The sequence below is a fragment of the Microtus oregoni genome, unplaced genomic scaffold, assembly GCF_018167655.1.
Source record: "Microtus oregoni isolate MIOR12 unplaced genomic scaffold, Mior012 000002F_ref0000024, whole genome shotgun sequence".
NCBI classification, from domain to species: Eukaryota; Metazoa; Chordata; class Mammalia; order Rodentia; family Cricetidae; genus Microtus; species Microtus oregoni.
Window position 1 is genome coordinate 33427047 of NW_024543061.1, and position 23315 is coordinate 33450361.

Sequence of the window (23315 nt, forward strand, 5' to 3'; positions counted from 1 at the left end):
ATTTATTGCTGAGGAATATTCCAATTGTAGGGATGTATCACATTGGTGCGTTCAGCAACTGGTAGATATTTGGACTCTCAATTTTTTGAATAATTCTAATTTTAATGTTGAGGTTCAAGATTTTATAGAGATCTATGCAGTCATTTCTCTTGGGCATATACCTAGCAATGGAATCACTGCATCACATGGTAACTTTATGTCTATCATTTTGGGGAACTGTCAAACTGTACTACAAAATATCTAAGCAATTTGAAGCTGCTGCCTTCAACGAAGGCAGGTTACACTTCCTCTAACTCTCGACACATGTCTTGCGGTCTACCTTATTGACTCTGGCCACCCTAGTGGATATGACACCATATCTAATTGTGGTCTTGATTTTCCATTTTCCCAAGGGCCAGGCCAGGGAAGTCGATCATCTTTTTTTTTTTTCATTTATATTTTATTTTTTTTTATTTTTTAATTTATTTATTTATTAAAGATTTCTGTCTCTTCCCCGCCTTTTTAAGTGTTTATTGTATGCCTTCTTTGGAACTTATTGGAAGGAACCCCAAAGGGGAGGGCAGAATGAGGAGCCAACAGAAGGCCTGGCTGAGCCCTCAACACAAATATTACAGAAGACACACTTGATTTCACATGGAATAGCTGTTCGCTCCTGAACAACAACAAAACCACTCAGAAAAACCAAAGTCAAGGAGGAAAAAAAAGGGGGGGATAAACCCAGTAAATCAAAACCACCAGGGCTTTATCTGCCTTCTCTGCTAGCTGCCAGCCCTCTACTCCTCATTTATAATTAACTGAAGCTACCACAGCAAGGCAAAGAATCTGGAACCTCTGAGTGATTCCCTGACAACCACTGGCGAAGCTAATTTAATAATCTCCATTTACAAGTTGGAAACCCAAGTCTGAGGTGCTTTGAAAGAAGTGAGACAGAGGCAAAGCCAGGAGGGATCTCTGGTTCTTCAAGCTCTCTCTTCCCTTCTGAAAAAAATACAGTGGCAGCCAACAGCTTTCTTTTTTAATATGCTAATTAATTTCACCCAAATGAAGCATAATCAGGAGTGTGTGTGTGTGTGTGTGTGTGTATGCATGTGCATGGATGGGCAAACATAAGATTTGGATTTTATAAAAATACACATTTGTGAATATAGAACCAGATAGCAAAGCAGAAATTCATTAAACACCTGTGCATGTTATGTTTCAGTGTGCACGCACGCACGTGCACGCGCGTGCGTACACACACACACACAGACACACACACACACACACACGCAGAATGCATTGGTTTCATTCTGTCAGGGCTGACATTCTACCTCTCCATAATTGCCTTTGTCAATGACAGGTTTCCAAGAAACCATCCCTGATTCAGACAGTGGAAATGCTGCGTTCACCTCTCTTCCCAGCCTTTGCCCCCAAGTAATCTTTGCAAATGCCTCGCCAGAGCAGTGACCAATTAATTCATTTGGTTCTGCAGCATGAAATCCACGACCACCTCTTTTGTGGGTCATACAAAATTGTCAGGTGGGGGCCATTTCCTGATCTATCTCAGCAGAGTCCACACAAGCGTTTCCACCAGCAACTACGACATTTGCATGAAAACTAAAGATTTATGCCAATTAACTCATTTGCATGAAGTGGAAGAATTCATTATAACTGGACAGGAGGGTGACTGGCAAGGGCAAAGGTTCTACCTTGATAGGTAACATTTGTGGCAGGTACATTGGTTTGGCTTTGGAAGTGATTATAAGCAGCATCAAGTTCTCCTTTTTTTCCCCCCTTTACCCATTTTTCTTTATATTGAGACAATTTTGTAAAAGAACTTATAAGTGGAAAGCTTCATATATAAAATCGAGTTGTCTAAATGAATGTTACTGGAAGAGACAGCAAGCCCAACCTCCTCCCCAAACTCCATGACAAGTCTGTGGTCCCCTCCCAGGCCTGGTTCCAAAGATACAAGTCTGAAGATTGTTATAGTTTCTGGATCCTCTAAAGTAATTCCTAAGATCTACAAAAATAGAAACTGTGTACTTTATAACTTGAAAGATGAAAGAAATAAAACAAAAGCTTCTGATAGATAATTCATAGTATAAACATATGCACACATATGTGTATACACACACACACACATTAACTCTTAATCATGGAAGTCCTCATACATGATGAATCTGGTCTGGTCATAGGGAACTGTTCACCTCATTGCCAAGACATTGTAATAGGAGACACTTGGGGAACAGAGGCCATATCCCTGTGATAGATTAGATCTCAACCAGGACCCATGACTGTACATTTTCCCAAGACTCAGTAGATCACTAGACAGTCAGCTTCTGAAAACACTTGGAGGATGCTCTTGTATAGGTAGTCTCTTGGATGGAAAGAAGCCCCTTAGATCACAGTCTAAAAAACAGTGAATTCTAACAACAGGCATGATGCTCCAAGAAATCTAAACAATAAACATTTTTGAACTTTTTCAAGAGGATTTATGTCAAGCCAAAATAATGGCCCCATTGGAAGCTCTTACAGGACTCAGCCCACCTGTCTCTCATCTGGGTATCTTGTGTGTAGAAGCATCCCATTGAGAGGGAAGACTACATCAGCTATAATAGTGGCATCTCTGCTTGCTACTCTGCCATCTGCCCCCCCCCCACCCACCTGGGGTGTGGGTTACACAGTCCCGAGTCCAAGGCCAGATCAGATTCAGGCTACTTACATTTGTTTAGGACCACAGCAGGCTGCTTAGAGCATTTTAGGCCCATTGTAAACCAAATGACAAAAGATGAGGATTCAACAAGGTCATACATCAGGCAGCAGACAGAATAGTTGGCAAGCGAACCTCTAGTAAAGACAAAAGGCTAACCTAACCTAGAGGTATCCACAGCTTTCCCCCAACTGATGAAAGTGTCCATAGGTATTTAAATTCTCCCATGACTACCACACCGAAAACAAAAGAATCATCCCTTTCTTCATAGCAATAAAGAAGAAAGAGGGGAATTTTTTTTCCTGATTATTACACTTATCATAATTTAAAGTTACTGCTTTCTTCTCCTTAACATACAATTAATGTAGAAAGAAGTCACAAATTACAGCTAAGTAAGGAGGAGGAAAAACATTCTAAACACCCACAATCCCAAAGATAACCACTGTTAAACAGAAACAGCTGCTGGACCATTTCTTCCTTAGTACAAAGATACAGAGACCAGACTTCAATCAGTGTTCCCCATGAGCCAAGGGATAAGACTTTGATCTGGACAACAAGATATGAGACACACACACAAAAAAAAAAATTCTCAGAGCACAGATGTACATTATTCAGCAAAGATTCATAAGCTGGTTCTGATCTAGTATCCTGAACGAGGATTCAGACTTTACTTCGTATGGAAGCCAGTTATCTTATGTGTAAAACTACAGTTATAACAGATAACTACAGATAACTAAGTATCTTGAAAGTTAAGTGTCTCAGATAAAATACATCTGAAAAACAGACTTCCTTAGTTATCAACTTCCAATTTCCTGTGCAAGAAGAGAGAGATAAAGCAGGACAATCTAAGACCACTAAGATCTGGCTCTGAATTGCATCTTCGTGTGTCAGTCATACACTCACAGATTAATTAATCATTAATAATAATAATAATAATAATAATAATAATAATTTCAAACCACCCATGGAGCTGTTTTGTGGAAAAGAGCCTGGCTTCCCTCACTAGCTCTACTCTCCACCTTCCCTGCATTCCCAACAAGCCTATCAACTCCTCGCATGAACAATTCCACCAGTCTTCAATAGCTAAACATCCATTCAAGCTTACAGACTTCTGGCATCACCAGCTTCCTGGATTTGGAGTGAAAGGGTGTTTACTAGACTGTAGGATGCCCGGAGGAAATAAACAAATGATGTTGGGCAGAGAGACACACCCTGTTTTGCTCAACTGAGTCAGTAAGAACTGAAGTAAAATCTGCTGGCTCTGAGATAATCGTATGATGGGGAAGTCAGATACAAATGTGTAGGCATGAACTCGGAAGGAACTTGGCTAAAGCTGACATAGATTAGAACCTGTGTTCTCCAGCTCCAAGACCAATGCTTCCCATGTAAAGTGTCCAAACTGTCCCTCCTCCTCTTCATCCACCCCCCTAACTCATTGATCCACACATAGATCCATCAGTTCACCCACTCACCATCAATCTAGTAATATGAAGTGGTAATCTACTGAGTGCGAGGCACCGTTTTAAGTTTCTGGGCATTAGCTGTTAGTCCGCCTTAATTATAAGGCAGAAATCTCTATACCCTCGTGGAACTTCAAGCTAAAAAAAGGTATAACCATCGAGTAATCAGGGATAAACTTTCCCATTATAGATTGTGATAAATGTCATATCAGAGAGGGACTGGGGTGGGCTGGGAAAGCCCTCCCCACTGAAGGCACATCTGAGCCACCGGTAAAAGCCTACTGGCTGCCAGGCAGCTAGAAGAATACAACCGGGGTGGAGTTTTCCCAGAACAGGAAAGCAGGCGCCCACTGCCCGCCCGCCGCCTGGAGGCATTGAGGTGGAGGGTGTAGAGGTGGAGGAAGGCTGCTGGAGAGGTTCTCAGGAGGTGTTGTGATAGCTTCCCTCCTCCCTCAGCGGCAACTGCATGAATGGCAGTGGCCAGACTGGTTGTCAACAGCCTGTCCTAACGCCCAGGCATAAATGTGAAATTCAGGAGGAATTCCATTTTAGCGGGCATCTGGAAGTCTTTCTTCTAAGACACTTCTCCCTCGAATTCCTGCGTTTCTGTCCTGAATCTACCCAGACTTCAGCACATCCGGTTAGGGGCAGCCTTTCTGGCTCCTTCACCCACCCCCCTCCAGTCACAATACTTTGCTTATCCCTTTCTTGGCAAATGTTCAGACTGAATGAAGGACATGAACCCTGACACTTGCCATGTCTGGAAGAAAGATTTCTATCTCTGTGAGAAAGGAAAAAAGATTTCCTCATGAATACAGAGCTGAAGGGTGGGGACTGTGACAAGGCCAGCTGGGGACTTGGCTGGTGCATGCTGAGTGCCAGAACCCTGCTGCCTGGTTCTGTCCCACTTCCCTTCTTCGTCTGGCTGGTGACTCCTGCCATCTGCACAGAGGTGCCCCTCTCTCCTGGCATAGCTGAAGGCAGCAGAGAGAAGTTCCCAATGCCAGGTGTCTCCTCTTAATATGCCAATTCATAACAGAGTCCTGCTGCAGATGGATTTGTAATTCGGGAGGCACGGGAGCACACTCTATTTGCAAAAGAGCCCGTTCTGGATGACTTCGCTTAGAACTCACTCTTAAAGGTCGGACACCACCTCTAGCTTGGCAGGTAGGACAACTCAGTGACAGATGAGCCATAGCTTAGAATGAGACCCTCAAAAGATCGTCCCAAGAAGAAACAATAAAGAAAAGGAAGATGCTGGAAAGGACGCCAGGACACAGCAGAGGGTGGGATAATGACAGTATAGATTGGTGAACTGGACAAATAGGGTCCTCTGTAGGACCTGGGAATGAGGGCCTATCTGGAATATTCCTCAGATAAAGCTGGTTGAAGGAGAGACAGGGTTACTATCTTCCAATTCTTTGCACTCTTTGGCAGAAGACCATAGCGAGGCCCTTAGCACAGGAAAAGATAAGCAGCCAAGGGCAGAACAATGCATCTCTGTAGCAGTGGAAGCCACAGGCTAGAGTCCGCTGGAGTGGGAGAGTCAATGAATTCAGGGCAGTGACAGAATGTTTGTGGCAAGGCAGCTCCACTATGTGAAAGATCACCTACTGAGCGTCTGCTTTGTGCGGTGGGTCATGGGCTGTGCCACAAGGTACTGCAGCCAAGGAATCCCTGTGGGGATACAAAAAGAAGACCACAGAGAGCCAGGCCATAATTTCTAGGAAGGCAGCACTCAAGTTGTTTAAGAGGATGCTCGTATTCTGAAGAGATGCATGCTAAAGCATATGCAGATGAAGAATGATGCATGTGGCTAATCTCAGATGGACCAGCAGAACTAAGATGTGTGGAAGATAGGAGTGGGAGAAGGAGTGAAGGGAGAGAAAGGGAGAAGGGGTTTAGAGAGGGAGGGAGGAAGCAGGGCCCATGGATAGGGCTAAGAAAAAGAGGCAAGGGAAGGAGGAGGTGAGAGACAGAGAAAAAAAGGGAGGAAGGAGAAATGGAGAGAGATGAGACATGGAGGAGGGAAGGAGAGAGATGAGAGAGGGAGGAGACGGAGAAGATAGGGGAGAGAGAAGATATGAATAGGGAGAAAGTAGGAGGAGTGAGCATGCAGCACAGATGTGAAAACACATTAACAGGAAGATCTAGAACTGTACATAAAAACTCACTATAGTAATTTTTGTAACTTCCACATGTGGGAATTGAAATGAGAAATGTCCCCCATAGGCTCAGGTGTTGAAAGGGAGCAGCTAGTTCATTTCCTGGCTGCTTAGCCCCGAAATAATCACATAGAAACTGTGTTAATTAAATCACTGCTTGGCCCATTAGCTTTAGCTTCTTATTCGCTAACTCTTACGTATTAATTTAACCCATTTCTATCAATCTGTGTATCACCACATGGTTGTGGCTTACCGGCTAAAGTTCCAGCCTCTGTCTCCAGCAGGGCTACAAGGCTTCTCCTTGACTCTGCCTCTTTTCTCCCAGCATTCAGTTTAGTTTTCCCCACCTAGGGAAAAACCTGCTATAGGCCCAAAGCAGTTCCTTTATTAACCAATGATATTCACAGCATACAGAGGGGAATCCCACATCACTTAAGTATTTGCCACTTTGCTCTCTAGTGAGCGCTGCTATTTGGGGAATATTATGGAACCTTAGGAGGTGGGGCCTTGCTGGAGTAATTACAGCATTGGGGTTGGGCTTTGCAAGTTTAAAGCCTTCCCCTGCTTCCACTTTTCCTTTGCAGTTGAGGATGTGATCTCTCAGCTTCCTGCTCTGGCCACCTGCTGCCATGCCTCTGCTACTATATGGACTCTCCCTCTGGAATCATATGCCAAAATAAATCTTTCTTCTCTAAGATGCCTTGGTCATGGTGTTCTATCACAGCAACAGCAAAGGGCCTAATACACCAGAAAACATCACGGCTTTGAAAAATGAAAAAAAAGGAAACAAAGTGGAGAATACTATGATCTTCAGCCATGGTTCATGTGCACTGCACTTTAAGGGGTTTGATGGTAATGGATGTCACAGAGGGTCCCCTTGAGGAAGTAGAGTAGAAAGTTTTCGGCAAAAGGAAAAGGGGAGAACATTCCTGACAGCCGAATAAAGGTGTGGAGGTGGGAGAGAACATGGTGCCACTAAGATACTGAGACAACTCAGGACCAAATGCTGACAGCATGGCAGGTGGTGAGTGACACATACAATCTGTTAGGAGTTTTGGCTTTGTTGAAAAAGCATCCACAAAAAAAAAAAAAAAAAAGCATCCACAAGTCAGTGTGGAATCTGCCTCCAAAGCTCACAGATAGCTAATTCAGCACCATTATGAGTAGACAGAGTGAGCTCTCAGAGGACAAGAGCTTGGCCACGGATGGTGTCTCCATGGCAACACTGCTACGTGCATCACTGCATCCCTGTGCAAGGCTGTGGGTATCCAGAGGCGCTCTGAATTCTTTAGCTGTCAGACTTGCTGTTCTGCTAAGAATAAAGCAGGACAGATAGTAGAGGCTAGTCCTCTGGACAGCTGTCTCCACTTCACTTATATGTATCCACTTCACTTCATATATGTGCTAACTGGAATTTATAGATACTGTAGTGTATCCATTTTGCTTCACCGGATATTTAATATACTTAGGTATGGACTAAGCAAGATATTGTTAAGGATCACATAACGTTTACCATGATTTTTCATTGTTTCCAAGGTTATACAAATTATATTCTTCATGTCTCAACATATAATAGAGAAGACAGATTAGGTATTAATAATCTCTTGGGCTGATCAAGCGCTTTAGAGCTCAGCAAACGCTTTCAATTTAGGTTACATGAATTTTTTTTTTTTATACTCGCTCCTAGGCCAGTCAGACGATCAAAGCTATCACAGCTGTGGACGGTAGGCCCAGAGAAGTCCCAGGCTGTGTGTACTGGTCTGCTCTTTTGGGGGTTCTGGAATGCCAGATTTCTTTTTTCCTCTGAACCAAAGGAAGGGGAGTCAGTTTGGTTCCATGTCTGGGGGCTTCATCTCAACATTGCTTTTTAAGGAAACATTTGGTGAGTGTATGTTAAGAGACTCCGCTGAGCCCTTCTCCTGCACCCACTGTTTAATCCTCAAACCACACCATGAGATAGGCATTATCTTCCCTTTACAGACGGGACGACCAAGACTGAAAGAGTTTCTGGAACTGATCCAAGCCTTCACCAAGACCTCAAGGGCTCCAGGAGGCCCCCACAGACAGACTACGTCGATCCCTTAATCCATGTAAACCAGGCAGTGTTTTTCTCTCTACTCATACAGAGGCCCCCAAATCACTGGCAAGTCGTAGGAAATTCTTAAGTGGCTGCTTATTAATAACGTTTTCCGTTTATATTAGGCCGCCTTTCATCCAAGGGAACTTGGCCAGCTCCACACACAGAGAGCCACAGAAAGCCAACCATCTCTGTTGGGAATAGGGGCCAGCTGGCAGCAGCATCCTTCAGGGGCTTGGCGTGTGGGGGTTCTGGCACCAGTCACACCCTTCAGAACTTGACAGGGGCCCTTTAATATCTGTACTGAAGAGCTCAAGGCAAAGACTTCCCAGAAATCTATGTGTCTTGGTGATTGAGGCCAAAGGCTCAAAACGACCCCAGTGGACTTGCGAAACAAAGGCATCAACAAATTGTGAGTTTATAAAAAAAATACCGACACTGGATAGAAAGCCTGTCATCCATATTGAGTTAGACACACAGGGAAAGATGATTTCTCTTTTTTCAGGGTAGGCCTTAAACACAAACAAAACAAAACACTCAGGGTTTCCCACTGGACGGATAGGAAAAAACTAAGACAAGATGCTGACTTCCCTGCTCCAAGCAGGGTTTTGTGGTTTTGTTCTTGGCCAGAACCTGCTTCCTCTTTCTCCTGGAGAGAAAGGAAGGAATGAAGTACGTAGAATGAATATAACATGTCCTGGTTTCATATTTTATTGGAAAGAAGCCTTAGGTGGATTGGATTCACATGGTCCAGAGCAGGAAGACTCTGAAATCAAGTGAAGATGGATGCTTCTGCCTCCCCTCCTCCCAGACCAGGCGGATGGGGTGATGCCCACGCTCTTTAAGCACAGAAGATAAGATGAACTCTATTCTGTCTCCTACTCTCGCCCTTCTAAGATCTCATTTCTACCATTGTCTTACAGAGATGCTGGCTACTCTCTACTCTCCAGCTTGCAGTACACCGTGGTGATAAAGCGAAGGGCAAGTTCCTTAACTGTGGTCATTTTAAGATCTTGAGGAATCAGTCTTGTCTTCTCCAGCCTCACTGCACTCCACTGGCGGTCTTTTCAATGCTGCAGCCATGTTGGCCTTTGTTCCTTGAAGTTGCTCAGGACAACTCACTCGGACACTGCAGTTGCTGCTCTGCCTAGAAAACCTTCCCTTCCGAGCCTTGTCATGGTCGACTGTCACTACTCAGGTCGTCACTCAAAGACATCAATCCCTCTCTTTTTCAAAGCTCACCCCTCTTCTCATTTTTCAGTCCTTTAAATTTTTCCTTAGCACTTGTCACTATTTGAAATTATTTTCTGGTCGGCATGTCTCTCATATTTTTCATATGGAATGTCAGCATCCAGTAAGTAGCTCATGAAATAACGTGAATCTCGAGTTCTGGTTTTGTAGTTCACTGTGAGCCACATACTCTTTATAGGCATGAAAACAAGATTATTATTGGCATATAAATTTTGCTATAGAGTTATATTCTACAATAACTAAAAATATATACTGTTACAAAGAGGCCAACTTTGCAGTGTGACACAACTTTGTAGTGTAGTAGAGATGAGAAGGACATCAGGCCTGGCGGAGGTGGCGCACACCTTTAATCTCAGCACTTGGGAGGCAGAGGCAGGCAGATCTCCGTGAGTTCGAGGCCATCCTGGTCTACAGAGTGAGTTCCAGGACTGTCAAGGCTACACAGAGAAACCCTGTCTTGAAGAACCAAAGGCCAAGAGAGAAAGAGAGAGAGAGAGAGAGAGAGAGAGAGAGAGAGAGAGGTATATCACAAAGATCACATCAAAGAAAACTACCTCTGGCCTCTGCTGCTGAAGTACACGAAAGAATATTACTGCTGAGCACTGTGACTTCAGTGTCAACTGATCGTACTCTATATGTGCTATTGACTGTTCAACATTGAAAAGAGTGCTTGAAGAACAGATAGACTAAAAACTCCTGGTCTACCCAAAGTAAATGTTCCAAAGCACTGTGAAGTTGTGAAAGGGCCACGAGAAAGTATCTGAGAAAAGGAAGAAGCAAGGACTACCATGGCTTCAGCACCTGAGGCCACGGCTCTTGATCTATCTGTAAAGTGGAAGGAAATCCTAGAATGCCCTGCCAGCCCAACAGGATGGAGCATTCGATTCCAGGTGGGCATGCGCCCAGGAAACATATTCCCGAAGGGCCACACGCTGCTTGTTTCCTAGTCCTATACCAGCCAACGAGGGTTCTCTGAGCTAGATTTCAGCCATGTGCCACTCAGTCTCGTAGTTCTTAAGTGGGTGACCTGATGCCTTCAGGAGTAGGAAGAAAGCTGGGGTACTTGGCATTTTTTCCAATAATATTCTATGTTCATTTCTGAATACCCCAATGGAAGAATGTTATATTTTCAGCATTTAATAGATATACTGAAGTCATCTTTTAATTACTATCTTATGTAATTATAAAAAGAAGGAAACTTCAGTAATAAAAAAATAGTTTTTTCCCTTCAAACTTGGAAACACTTTCCATGGTGGAACAGAGACAAGCAAATAGCATTATTTGATACCTACCAGTTTCCAATGAATCTTCATGACTTTTTCAATAGACAAACATATCCATTCTGCAAACATTTTTGTGCCTTAATTTTTTTTAATTGCGTAAAACATTTTTAAGACATATCTTGACAACCATTTATCAGGGTGAAGACTGGGGTGTTACACGTGTTCACATCATCATATAGTCAGTCAGCAGTCCTTGTTTTGCTTTGCAACACAAAACTTTAAATCCATTAAATTAAAAAAAAGAAACAAAATACCCTCTACTATTTCAGACTTCCCATAGGGCCTTCACCAGGGCTGTGCACCCTGAAGATACTGAAATGCTACTCCTCACTCCCTGCCATGCTCTTTTAAAAACTCAAACTAACACACAATAGCACAGTGACCAGCCAAGGACGCTGCATGGCATCAGCTCTTCAGTGATGGACGGAAACCGGTTCTAAAGTGCTTTAAGGGCTTGGCACACTGGCATTGAGATGGCAGGCTAGGCAGCAGTAGATAGAAGGAAAGGAAGACAGTTTCAGGCTTTCTGATTGGCTCTGTCCAGCAACTATGCTCTTTTCCATTTCCCCACCTCCCAGAAGGCATTCTTCCCAACAAACAAACTGTCCAATGTCCAGAGAGGAGGAATACCTGAATTGTTTGGGTATTGATATTGTCTTTTATTGTGTATCTATTTAGTGTGTGTGTGTGTGTGTGTGTGTGTGTGTGTGTGTGTATTCATGTGGGCGTCTGCAGGTGTTCCTATGAGCATGCACACATGTGAATGTAGGTAAACATACTTCTGTTACAAGTGAGTGAAAGACAGAGGTCAATGTTTGCTGCCTTTTTCTGTTTTTGAGACAGGATCTCTCAGGGACTATGGAGGTCATCTAGTCAGGGTCACAGTGATGCACTACCATTCCTGGTTCTTACATGGGTGCTCAGGCTCCAAACTCAGGTCCTCATGCTTGTATGGCAGGAACTCTACTGACTGAGCCATATCCCCACTAGCTCCCCAGATCTGACTAGGCAGCGTTTTCACCCTGCTTCCTAAGAGACAGGTATTTCTCAGGGACCGAGCCTGAATAAGACTGGATAGCCCATTGCTCCAACATGTGCAAGTTTCTTGAATCCTCTGAAATAATGGGATGCAGGAAACATGGGACTCTTCACTGCTTTTGTTACTCATGGGGTATAAACTAAGCCCTGGAGCAGCTAATTCAAATCAAGAGTGAAAACCTGAGCTTTCTGAATTGAGTAGTTTTCCTTCCTGTGGAGCCCTGGGGTGCCTGTGACAAAGGCGATTTAGCAGCAGCACCAGGGAGCTTTCCAGAAATGCAGAACCTGCATTTCTGCAATGCCCCAGGTACATAAAGGCAAATATGGAAGTCTGATCCTGTCCAGTGCACAGCTTGGTTTCATGGTTTCCAAGGTTCCCCCAGTGGCCTCAACCACCTGCTCTATGTGTGTGACAAATGCAAAGGTCGGATGTCATTTCAGAAACCTCTCTGGAGGACTGGCTTCTCACATCCCAGTGCATCCTCACAACACTGTCAGGCCAGGTCATGGTCTAACACGGGACCTTTAAGGTCTCTGTCATGAACATCCAGCAGGGAAAACGACAGCCCCTCACTGACAAGATCAGATTCACTTGGAAAGTTCACACTCATTAAGAGCAGGGCTGGAAATGAATTTACTGAACAGCTGACTCCAAATCCCTTGTCTCAAGAGAGAAGAATAAAAGGAAACACAGACCCTGACATTAAAGAAAAGGTCTTGAGCAACAGTTCTGGTCCCTCTCCCCAGAATCCAAAGGGCATGTACATAGGCAAAGCACATTTGGCAGAATTTCCCATGTTCCCTCTCACCTAGCTACATGCCTTCCATTGGCCTTTGGGAAACACATCTCCTGTCTGTCTTCCGAATCTCCCAGCCATTCTCACACTTTAAACCTACAAGCTGATTCAAAGCAATGGGTGTCGAATGAACCACTATGTTCTCTTTTCTGCCAAGTTCTTGGGGGGTTCTAATCCCCCCAAATTAAAAGGAATTCACTCAATGGTAATAAAACCAGATAATTTCCTGTTGAGGAGTCCAAAGACAATATCCATAAGACATGGTGCCATATAGGTCCACGGAAGCCTCTTAAAGGGGTAGACATAACTCAGTGTTGGAACTATGGTAATGCTGGGTTTGAGCCTCATCTTTATTCTTCACTTTTTGTAAAACCTAGCCTCTAAAGTCTTGTTTTCTCAATTGTTTAATAATACCTTTGCCTCACCTTCTCTGACATTCTCTTACAAGGCAAGTTTGCTGCAAACTCACTTTCAGGCTAACAATTCTCATGACTGCTCTATTCTGCACACAAGATGTATCCAATGGAAAGAACTCTGTTCTTCCTGCTAAGGAGGAAGAAGGGATCTAACACAATGTCCAAATTTGGAAGACCAAGACTGAAAATAACCCCAAACTCAGTTAATGACAATGCTGACCGTCCTCTTATGTGAGTCACCTCAGACAACCAATCCCACATGTATGTTCATCACACGATTACTAGATACATGAGAGTTGTGATGAATCATAATTCATGTTGAGTAGCAAGTAGGTCCTCAAGATGTGATAGCTATTAATGTCTCTATACATCCAACCACTAAAACACCGAAACACATAGTAGCATGTACTTCCAGGTACACTGCAACTATTCTGAAACGGAAACATATATGTTCCTCAGTTAAATCCTGGAGCTTTCATGAATCAATATCTCCAAGGACTCATAACTGATGAGCTGATGCCTAGAAAAGAGTTGGGAAAATGGTACCCTGCCCAGGAAAAATAAAATGCTAAGAATTTTTGTCCCAGTTACTCTCAATCCTGGATGGGTCTGGGTCATATTAATAAAGTTTGATTTTAAGGAGAAAAAGAGAGGAGGACTTGAGGCCAGTGAAGCTCCCACTGTGAGAGGAAAGACAAGTAAAGCCAGGCATCTGTCATCTGAGACAGGCTGGGTGACTGAGAAAGGAGTAACAGAGGGTTTATCTCTCATGCTAAGACAGAAAGGGTTCCGCAAGTCCTTGCATTGCTCTTGATGGCTTATATACCAGCGCGGGAAGAAGGGAAGAAGTAGAAATCTCCAGTGCTCCCATAACATCTGTGCCACTACTGCACCAGTGGGCATATCTTGCAGACAGCTTGCTGTTTGGAGCTTGTAGGGTTTGTAGTCACATTCTAGGGCAAGTCCCATGCTCAGGAGTAGTAGCCAACACAAATCAGACTTCACCGTGTGTGTGTGTGTGTGTGTGTGTGTGTGCATGTGCGTGTGCTTTTTGTTGCTTTTTAAAAGTGTATTGGTGTCAGGGTGAGGGTACTAGAGCCCCTGGAACTGGAGTTACAGACAGTTGCGAGCTGCCATGTGGGTGCTGGAAATTGAACCCAGGTCCTTTGGAAGAGCAGTCAGGGCTCTTAACTGCTGAGCCATTTCTCCAGCCATCGTCATTATTATTATTATTATTATTATTATTATGAGAGAAAAAATAAAATTGGATGGCTAGGGAAGTAGGGGAAGATTTAGGAGGAGCTGGGGGGAAAGGAAAGAATATGATCAAAATATACTGCATGAAATTCTAAAAAAAAAGCATAAAAAATATAAGAGAAAAAATAACTCTCTAGTATTCCCCCTTGCTATCAGTTCACACTGTGACTCAGCGAGGGTGTGACTCCAATGACACATTCCCAATAGGTCATCTCTCACTTTATGTCCACATTGCCAACCAGCCATGTCTCTGTATTCTGTGCCTCTCTACAGGATTACATTTCATCTTCCAACTTGGCCTTCATATTTGTTTTCCTCATCCAAATTATTTTTATTTTTGTGATATTTTTAAATTAAAACATAATTATGCCATTTTTTCCCTCCTATCCCTCTCCTATCCCTCCCTGGCTCCCTCTCAAACTCATGGTCTTTTCTCCTTAATTATTATAGGTTTTGTGTGTGTGCATGCATAAAATATAGAAATACAATCTGATGAGTCCATTTCGTGTTGCCTGTAGGTACAGGATTTCAGGGTTGGCCGCTTGGCATTGGGTAGCCAAGTAGAAGGCACCTCACTGGGAAAGACCAATTCTCCCTGTCAGCAGTTGTTAGTGGCCTGCAGTACTTTGTCTAGGGGTAGGACAGGTGAGAGTCCCTCATCCCCTTCCAAACTGGCATATTCTTTGGTGCTATTTTTCTTATCCAGGCATCCATATTGTTGGTATCATGAGTATTAGCTCTCCTATTTGAAAGGAAGTGTTGAGTCAACTTGATTTTCAGAGACTTCAGGACCAAACGTGCTAGAAGTTTACGCTTCCTCCACCATGCAAAGACAGGCTCACAGCATGCTTGCCAACACGCTTCCTTCACAAGGCCCATGGTGCTGGACTCAGTGAAATGAGTGTCAAGATTTCAGATGACTTCACTTTGATTTAGGGGAAAAGATGGGGAGAGAAATTTTTTCTATCCCTCCCTCTCCCCCATCACAATTGCCCCCCTTTTTGAAAAAAAAAAAAAAAACACCCTGGGACTGGTGTTAGGGATGTGAAACCAGGGCCTCATGCATGCTAGACAAGAATACTACCCCTCAACCATATCCAGCAGTCTAAATGTTTCTTCCCTCTGAAATAATAAAATTAAGCAATGCTTGCTTTTCAGATTCCAAATAATGAACTGCTTAAATAATACACCAAGAGAACAAAAAATTGAGACTCCAAACTCAAGTGGCCAAGCTTCTAATAAAAGTGGTGTCCTTTGCTATATTCAAACATATGATTGTACACACACACACACACACACACACACACACACGCGCGCGCGCGCGCGGTCAGGGTATTTAAACATAAAAGTGTTATTTAAAAGTCGGAACAAGAACAAAGCATCAGGACTCATTGATTGCATCAGCAAGGACAGCAGATTTTGCCAAGTCTTGTATGCGTTTCTTGGTTTTCAATAGCTCACAGGCCCCAGCAGTTTCCCAAGTAACAACGTCACAGAGAGACTCAGGGAAGAAAACCCTTGATGGCTACCACACACAAAAGAAAGTCACCATCTGAATGCCACCTAGGAGCCTATCTGAGGGACAGAGCATTTGACTATATGGATAATGACAGCAGTGGAAATAAAGGGGGCAGGCTTTGCAGAGAGAGGAACGAAGCCTTCCGGCCTCAGGACAGACAAGTGAGTGGCTGGCAGGAGCCTTCCCACTCTGGGTGCCCTAAAAGCCAGGGGTTGTCACCATCTGTCACCGAGGCTATTTTAACTCTTAGGATTTTAATATTTCTGATAAACAAATCTTAAGTCTACTGCCCTCTACTGTTCATAGCTTGGGATCGAATGGGAAATAAAGCCATTGGCACCTGGAGGAGACCAAAGCCAATTAATACCCAGGATGGGGCAGGGGTTAGACTCTACAGCCACCAGCATCACAACATTTGGAGGGGGATTTATTTCCAATATTCCTATGACAGAAAAAAAAATCAAATTTCAGAGAGGTCAAGTGATTCTCCGAAGATCACATATGCTTTCAGAGGGCAATGAGGGTAGGCTGCTATCAAAGTGTTTCACTAATAGTATGCTCCAGAAAAAGGATGCTTGTACTAAAGATCACATCAACCAGGAAGTCCAAACGAGTTTCTGGAAAACAGACCTTATACCAGACATCTCTGGCTCTGTTAATTCCCACCCTACCCCACCATGTCTTTGTGCTAGCAGGTGTTTTGACACTAGCTAGTTTAATAGTCTTGGCATTGCAGTCCAGTTTTGGAAGGAAGAAAAGAAGGAGGAAAGGAAGGAGGGAAGAAAAAATAGATACCAGGAGGACATCAATAGGCCAACTATGTGGCTGCAGCAAATCACTGGGAAAGTGGTATCACGGCCATAGATAAACAGGGATGGATAGATGGACAGGGGGACACACACACGAGTGAGAGAGAGAGAGAGAGAGAGAAGAAGACATGCCCTAAACAGGCAAGCAAACCTACTATTATTTTCTCTTTTCAGACAGCCCGAGGAGGCTGAAACCACCCAAATGGTGGCATCAGTTTAGCTCTGGAACTTCTGAGTCCTCCAGCAGGTGTAGTATACTCCAAGTATAGTGTAGGAAAGAAAGAATGGAGAAAATCCGCCTTTCACAGGCACAGTTGGAATCCAAAAGGGCATTGATTCTAATTAAGACCCCACAGCTTCTTCCATGTGACCTGTCAGCTTCCAGGACAGGAGGCCTTCCTTAAGGGAGTCTAGTCCAACCGGCCCTGGCTAATTTTCCTTCGGCCACCTTTTAGGGGCCCACAGCACAGTAGTTCTAGCTAATATATTTTACTATATCAACTCCACCAATGGGGTGTGAAGTTCTTTTGAGTGGGAGAGTTTGGCTTCCTCAGTGACTAAGGTCACATCTTCTTTCTAGCCTACCTCTCACCAGTGAACATGTGGCCTTTTCATGGATTGATTTGTTTTCTGCAACAATGTTTACGATGCTCACTTGAGTAAAGGAACAATGCTAACAGCTAGCATCTGCTGAGCATGTACAGCGCGGCCGACAGAGCTCTGGGGACGTTTAGATGCCACATCACAAAAGCCCAACACCTATCACCCTACCTATATATAGATCTCACTGCTCTTTCGATTTCACAAACAGAAATGGCTACTCCAAGAGATATCCTTAAGTCTCTCCAGCTCTCAGGGTCCAGGCCCTATGTGAACATCGTCTCTTACTGTTTAACCTCTGAGTCCTTTCCCTACCCCTTCCCCTTCTAGAAAGCATTGTCTTTCCTGTATTGTTATCTCTCCCCACTCCACCCTAACCCATACATATTGCATGGGGGAAGTTACAAAAATAACTGTACCATTCGAAATTGCCCTCTTTTGTGGACTGCTCTGTAACGTGTTAAAGAACACGATGCCTGATAAAGTCAGTGTGTCTAAATTCTCACATTAAAAAAAGAAAATTCCCAAGGGGAAAGAGCATTTGGTGGAAAGGAAAAACCTCTACAAGTACTCTAAGAGGCACCAAAACCTCAATTTTCAGAATATGGTGATTCTATCAAAGTTGTGACTTACTCTTGAGCCCTTGGGGATGGTCATCCCGACCCACCTGTGAATGTCACCAGCAGGCAGGCTGCCTTCTAGGGCGCAGGATGAAAGCAGCCTTGCTGAAGTGGGTTAAAATTGCCTTCAGGGCCGCAGGGCTGGGCAGTGGTGGTACATGCCTTTAATCCCAGCCCTGGGCAGGCAGAGGCAGGCGGATCTCTGTGAGTTCGAGGCCAGCCTGGTCTACAAGAGCTAGTTCCAGGACAGGAACCACAGCTACGCAGAGAAACCCTGTCTCGAAAAACAAAACAAAACAAAAAATTGCCTTCAGGAAGAGATACACAGCAAAGCAAAGCACGTGCAGCCTTGTATACTGCAGGCCTCTTATGCATGACACCGATGTCTATATTCATGTCATCTAGAGCCCTCCTTACCCATGATTCTGCACATGCTCACAGTGGAAGTGATCTCTATCACTGGGGAAGCGATCTATAAGTCTAGGCAATTCCCAGCCACTCTGGAGGATGGCACCACATCTGGCATCTACATTTCTAGTTCTCAAAAGCCCAATAGACCCTAGCACAGTACACGATCACACAGCAAACAACAGTAAGATTAAAACCCAGAACTTCATCCTCAGACTTCCACAGCAGATCAACAGTGCTATGATCGGTTCTGGGGGAAACCAAAGGCCACTGAGAGGAACTAACTGTGAGCACAGGCCAGTAGGGAAGTCATCCCATCATATGCTACAGCAGGTGATGCCGTCAGATTCGGAAGCTCTGTCACCATTTCGCAGCCAAAGGGACTGGCTAAAATTAAACCTAAATAATTTGAGAGTCATTTCTTTATTGGGAAGTGCTCGCCAAGTGTGCCTTGACATCTCTGATGTTTCAGATGCGTGCTGAAATGGGAGCGGTAGTGCATCAATGCTACCTATCTTTATTTGCTTTTTAAATGCCCCCACCCCCGCCTCCTCTGTTGCTGTTAAGAAAGGGACACTTTTAGAGAAACCCTGTTTCTTGAGCACCGAGGTCTGAAGATACTGCATGTCTGTACCACGCCACTTTGCATTTGAACTTTCTAATAAATAGGTGCCGGACCACCAAAACCAGTACCAGAGAGAACACCTTTTTCCATCCAAAGACCCTAGATTCTTTCTCATCCTGGCTACAAAACACATCCCTGCCTGCTTTGGGAATTTACAGATTTCTTACCTACCTCCTAAAGGATGAGCTGCCAAGCTTCAGAGGAAGGAAGCCTTCGCTCGGGTCTTGATCTGGTCAGTTGCTCCAGTTCACTGTCCCCCTGGAGCTGGTATCAGAAAATGCAAGCAGGACCCCGGGCAGCCCACACATCTCCTTTTCTGAGTCTGCAAATCTGAGCCCTTCCTGAGGCAGGCAGCAGGCTCAAACCCCAGCTGGTCTGCTTTTGCATTCCCTCGGAGAGAACACCGTCCCCAGACGCGGACCCTGCTGGAGATCTACCAAGCCGGGACCGTGACTTGTGCTCTTGTTCTAGGCCTGCCTGAGCCCTGGAATTGTCTTCTCAAGAACCCCAGTTTCCTCTAAACTCGCCGACTTCACGATTATCTGAAGGAAGTCACAGACCCCAGTCTCTGCGTCATCCGCTGATCCTGAGCCAGACCTAGGAGACCAGTCAGCTGCTCGCAAAGCCGGGGCCACTGAACCAGGAAATGTGCAGCTCATCCAAAAAATAATAATAACTGTCACGGAGCGCCTGGCAGAGCCGGAGAAGTCGCTGTTCGCAGTTCCAATGCCTGCATCCTCCGCATGCTAATGAGGCTGTGATGTCAGCAAGTCAGTCACAGCATCTGGACGTCCCAGTCTGGCCGCCCAGGGTTGAGATTTATTTACATGTAAATTACCCTTGCCTTCCAAATCAATAATCCCTAGGCCAATGTGTTGGGGAGGGGGAAACCTTTCTTAATGTAAAAGCCCAGCTATGAAGCCACCAAAGGAGCGGAGGAAGAACAAAAATCACATCTCAGAGAGGCTTAAAAGGCACACGACTGTTCGCCCCCCACCTTTTTTGTTTTTGTTTTTAAAAAAGAAGCTCCATGCCAGAGATCTTAGCTGGCCACAGGTATAGCTTGGACGCCAGGTTCAGATCAGAACCTGTACTAGCCCAGCAGCAGCACAACCAGAATGAGGCCTCTCTCTCTCTCTCTCTCTCTCTCTCTCTCTCTATCTCTCTCTCTCACACACACACACACACACACACACCTCTCTCTCTCCCCTCCTCCTTCTCCCTTCTCTCCCTCTCTCTCCTTCCCTCTCTACCTCTTACTATGCTGAACCTTCAAATGCTGTACTTTTCCCCTCTTCAACTTTCATTCCAGGGTGTCAGATTTTGCTGCCCTGGGATCAAGTCACCTGAGAGTTTATAAATCTGGAATAAAATGCATTTAGCTGTCACCACTGGCTTTGGATGTAAAATTGGTCACATACAGTCCCTGACCCCTTGCTCCAATTTCAAGAGAGCATAGAGGACATCATCATCACAAACCCTCAGACACACAAGAAGAGCAGCATCCCGAGGCCGGGAAACAGGCAGAATGGAGACAGGCTTCTTCCCACATCTGTCTGGGTTTTGGCAAAGGAGCCAGAACCTCCACTGAACCTTCTACCTTTAGCATTGTTCCTAAGGAGTTTTTTGTTTGTTTGTTTGTTCATTTTTACAACAGCATCTCTTCCTGGCCTGGAACTTACCAAGCAGGGGAGGCTGGCTGGTTAGAGTTTTAAGGGGTCCATCTGTCTCTCCCTTCCCAGTGCTAGGATTGCAAGCAGGAGGCACCATGTCTGACTTTTTCCCATGGGTTCTGGAAATGGTCCTCATGCCAGAACGCAAGCACTTTACCATCTGAACCGACTTCAGAGCCCCATTAATAAATGTTAAACAGACATATACTCTACACCACACACACTATAGGGACTGGGCATTTTCACAGTCTCTGTACTCACTGAGTTTATGTACCAAAGTGCAGTAACAGAAGCACAAACAGAATGGCCAACTTTGGGGTCAGCAAACAAAATGCTATTCCGTCTAAGAGTCTTCCAGAGGGGGCTATGTTTCTGAGAACTTTTCTCCATTGTCATCTCCTATCGCTCCAAACTAATTTTCTTTCCGTGTTCCCTGTCATCCCCCAGACCAGGTGAACAGCAGGTTTAAACTAACTTCAGACAAGAAAACCCTATGGGCAAGCAGTGTGTGTGTATGCATGTGTGTGTGTGTGTGTGTGTGTGCATGTGAGTGTGTGCATGTGTATGTGAGTGTGTGAGAGAGTGTGTGTGCACATGCATGTGTGCATGTGTGTGTGTCTATCTGTGTCTGTGAGGGTATCAGCTGCAGAGAGGCCCAGTCCATCACGCTCTGAGGTCCCTGAGGACAAAGCAGCCAGTGCAGCTCCTTGCCCCCACCCCACCTCTGCTGGAAAGCCCACTGTGATGAGACCTGCCCTTTCAGCTGGAGCTCCTGAAGCTTCAAATGAGTTTCTTTGTTGGATGTTGAGAAGGTAAATTATGTCTTTTGTTATACATAATTGTATTAATAATGCTTAATCATTTCTTCCAGAAGGTTTTTTTTTCTGGTTCACCGAAGACCTTTATGATTAACAACATGGGACCTGGAATAACTTTTACCCAGAGAAATGGAACACGAGAGACAGTCTGTTTTAAGTCCCCGTCACACATGTGGGGCATCATATGGATATGCCAACCCTCAATATCCTTCAAAAGGTTAGTTACTAAACCAAATCATTTGGAGCCACCAACAGCCCAGCGGAAGGGGTGACATCCAACTTCAGGGAGGCCAGGGACAAGTCTTTTCAACTAGCTTATGGCCCAGTTTTGTCATGGGAAAATGGGCCCACCTGACTCTGACCTTATCGGCATTACTCCATGAGGACAATAAGACACGATTCACAAGTAATTGGCAATGGAGAGGCAACACGAGATTCATCTTCAGCTGGAACAGATTTGACACAAGGCTAGAGAAGTCATGAGACTTGATAATATAGAGTGGAATTAGCAGCATAGTATGGCATCCGGAATGGAAACCATTAGATTTGAAGCCTGGGCCTCTCTTGGTGCTAGCGCTGAAACTCTGGGCGGGCTTTGCACATGCTAGGGAAGCCCTGCATCACATAATAACATTGTTAGCCCCTAAGCCTAGAGTCCCCAACTGTAACACGGGATGTTAACAGTACTCAGCTTCATAGAGCTGTTGGGGAAATAATCAAATGAATTTAATCTGAAATATTTCGCATTGAGCCTATACAGCACACACTTGACGATGTTAGCTATTCATAGAAGAAATAATGTTACCCTCACTAACTCTGGCACTATCGATCTAATCGATTGATTTCAAGGGTTGAAAGGAAGACTTTAAAATCATTCCTACTCCCAAGGGTATATACCCTCATAGCTCCACCAAAAGTGAGTAATCTTCTGACACGCCCTATTCTATAATCTCCAACACAGACTCCTTGGAATCCTAAAATACAAGGTAAGAAGGCATAAAAAATAACTGATCGACATCAGGAGGGAGACATTTCATTTTCTGAAACTGTATATTGGGACAAGACCATCAAAGATACTCCTCTACACACAGTGAGGTGCCATCCTAATAAAGAGAGCTGAAATATAAGTTTTAAATGATCACGAAACACCTGATCTCCCCAGCTACCAGTGTTTCTTCTTATGACCACATGACTACCACAGAACTGGAGCTCACTGCCACCGCCAGCTTTGTAGGCAAGCACCAAGCCACCTAAAATTCAAAATTCAAAATTAAGGCTTTTGTATTATTAGAAGGTTGGAAACAACCATCAAATCTCTCTTATGTCAGTGTCTATATGTATATTTCTGGAACGCGTGCTTCATCTACTCATTATCTTCAGGTGCTGGGGATCAGATACATTACATGGGCCCCCCTCTATTTCTCAGTCACTGGCTCAGGCCTAGGGGATGCTTTGGTGATCAAGACAGATACAGATCCAGCCTTCAAAGAGCTCCACAGCATAAGTGAAGACAATGAAATAAGCCACTAGAGTGGAAGGTGATGTGTGCTATGAGACAGCTTATGTGGCCCTTAGGAGGTCTAGCTACAGTCCAGAGGGGCATGCCAAAGCTCAGCAGATGGAGGAAGCAGAATATCTAGGAATCAGGACTGCACAGACTATTAAAGTAATATCTACACACAGACAATTCCTTATGATGGAGACTGTTCTGTTGGGGAGTTTTTGGAAATATGCTTCAAGGTAAGCAAAAAAAAAAGATCATGCAAAAACCACATGGGAAAGTGCAGAGGCCTGGGACACTGACAAA

The 23315-nt window shown here is 44.4% G+C and overlaps 1 protein-coding gene across 4 annotated transcripts in view; it reads right to left on the reverse strand.

The window, feature by feature from the left end:
- Window positions 1–23315, reverse strand: part of Prickle2 (prickle planar cell polarity protein 2) — a 350803-nt gene that overhangs the window by 85990 nt on the left and 241498 nt on the right. Inside the window, exon 1 of one of the 4 annotated variants that reach the window (XM_041632614.1) lies at window positions 19189–19744. The exons of the other annotated variants lie outside the window; for them this stretch is intronic. The gene's annotated coding sequence lies outside the window, so the exon portion shown is untranslated. Of the gene's footprint in view, window positions 1–19188; window positions 19745–23315 lie in introns of those variants that run through there. 4 annotated transcript variants of the gene reach the window in all.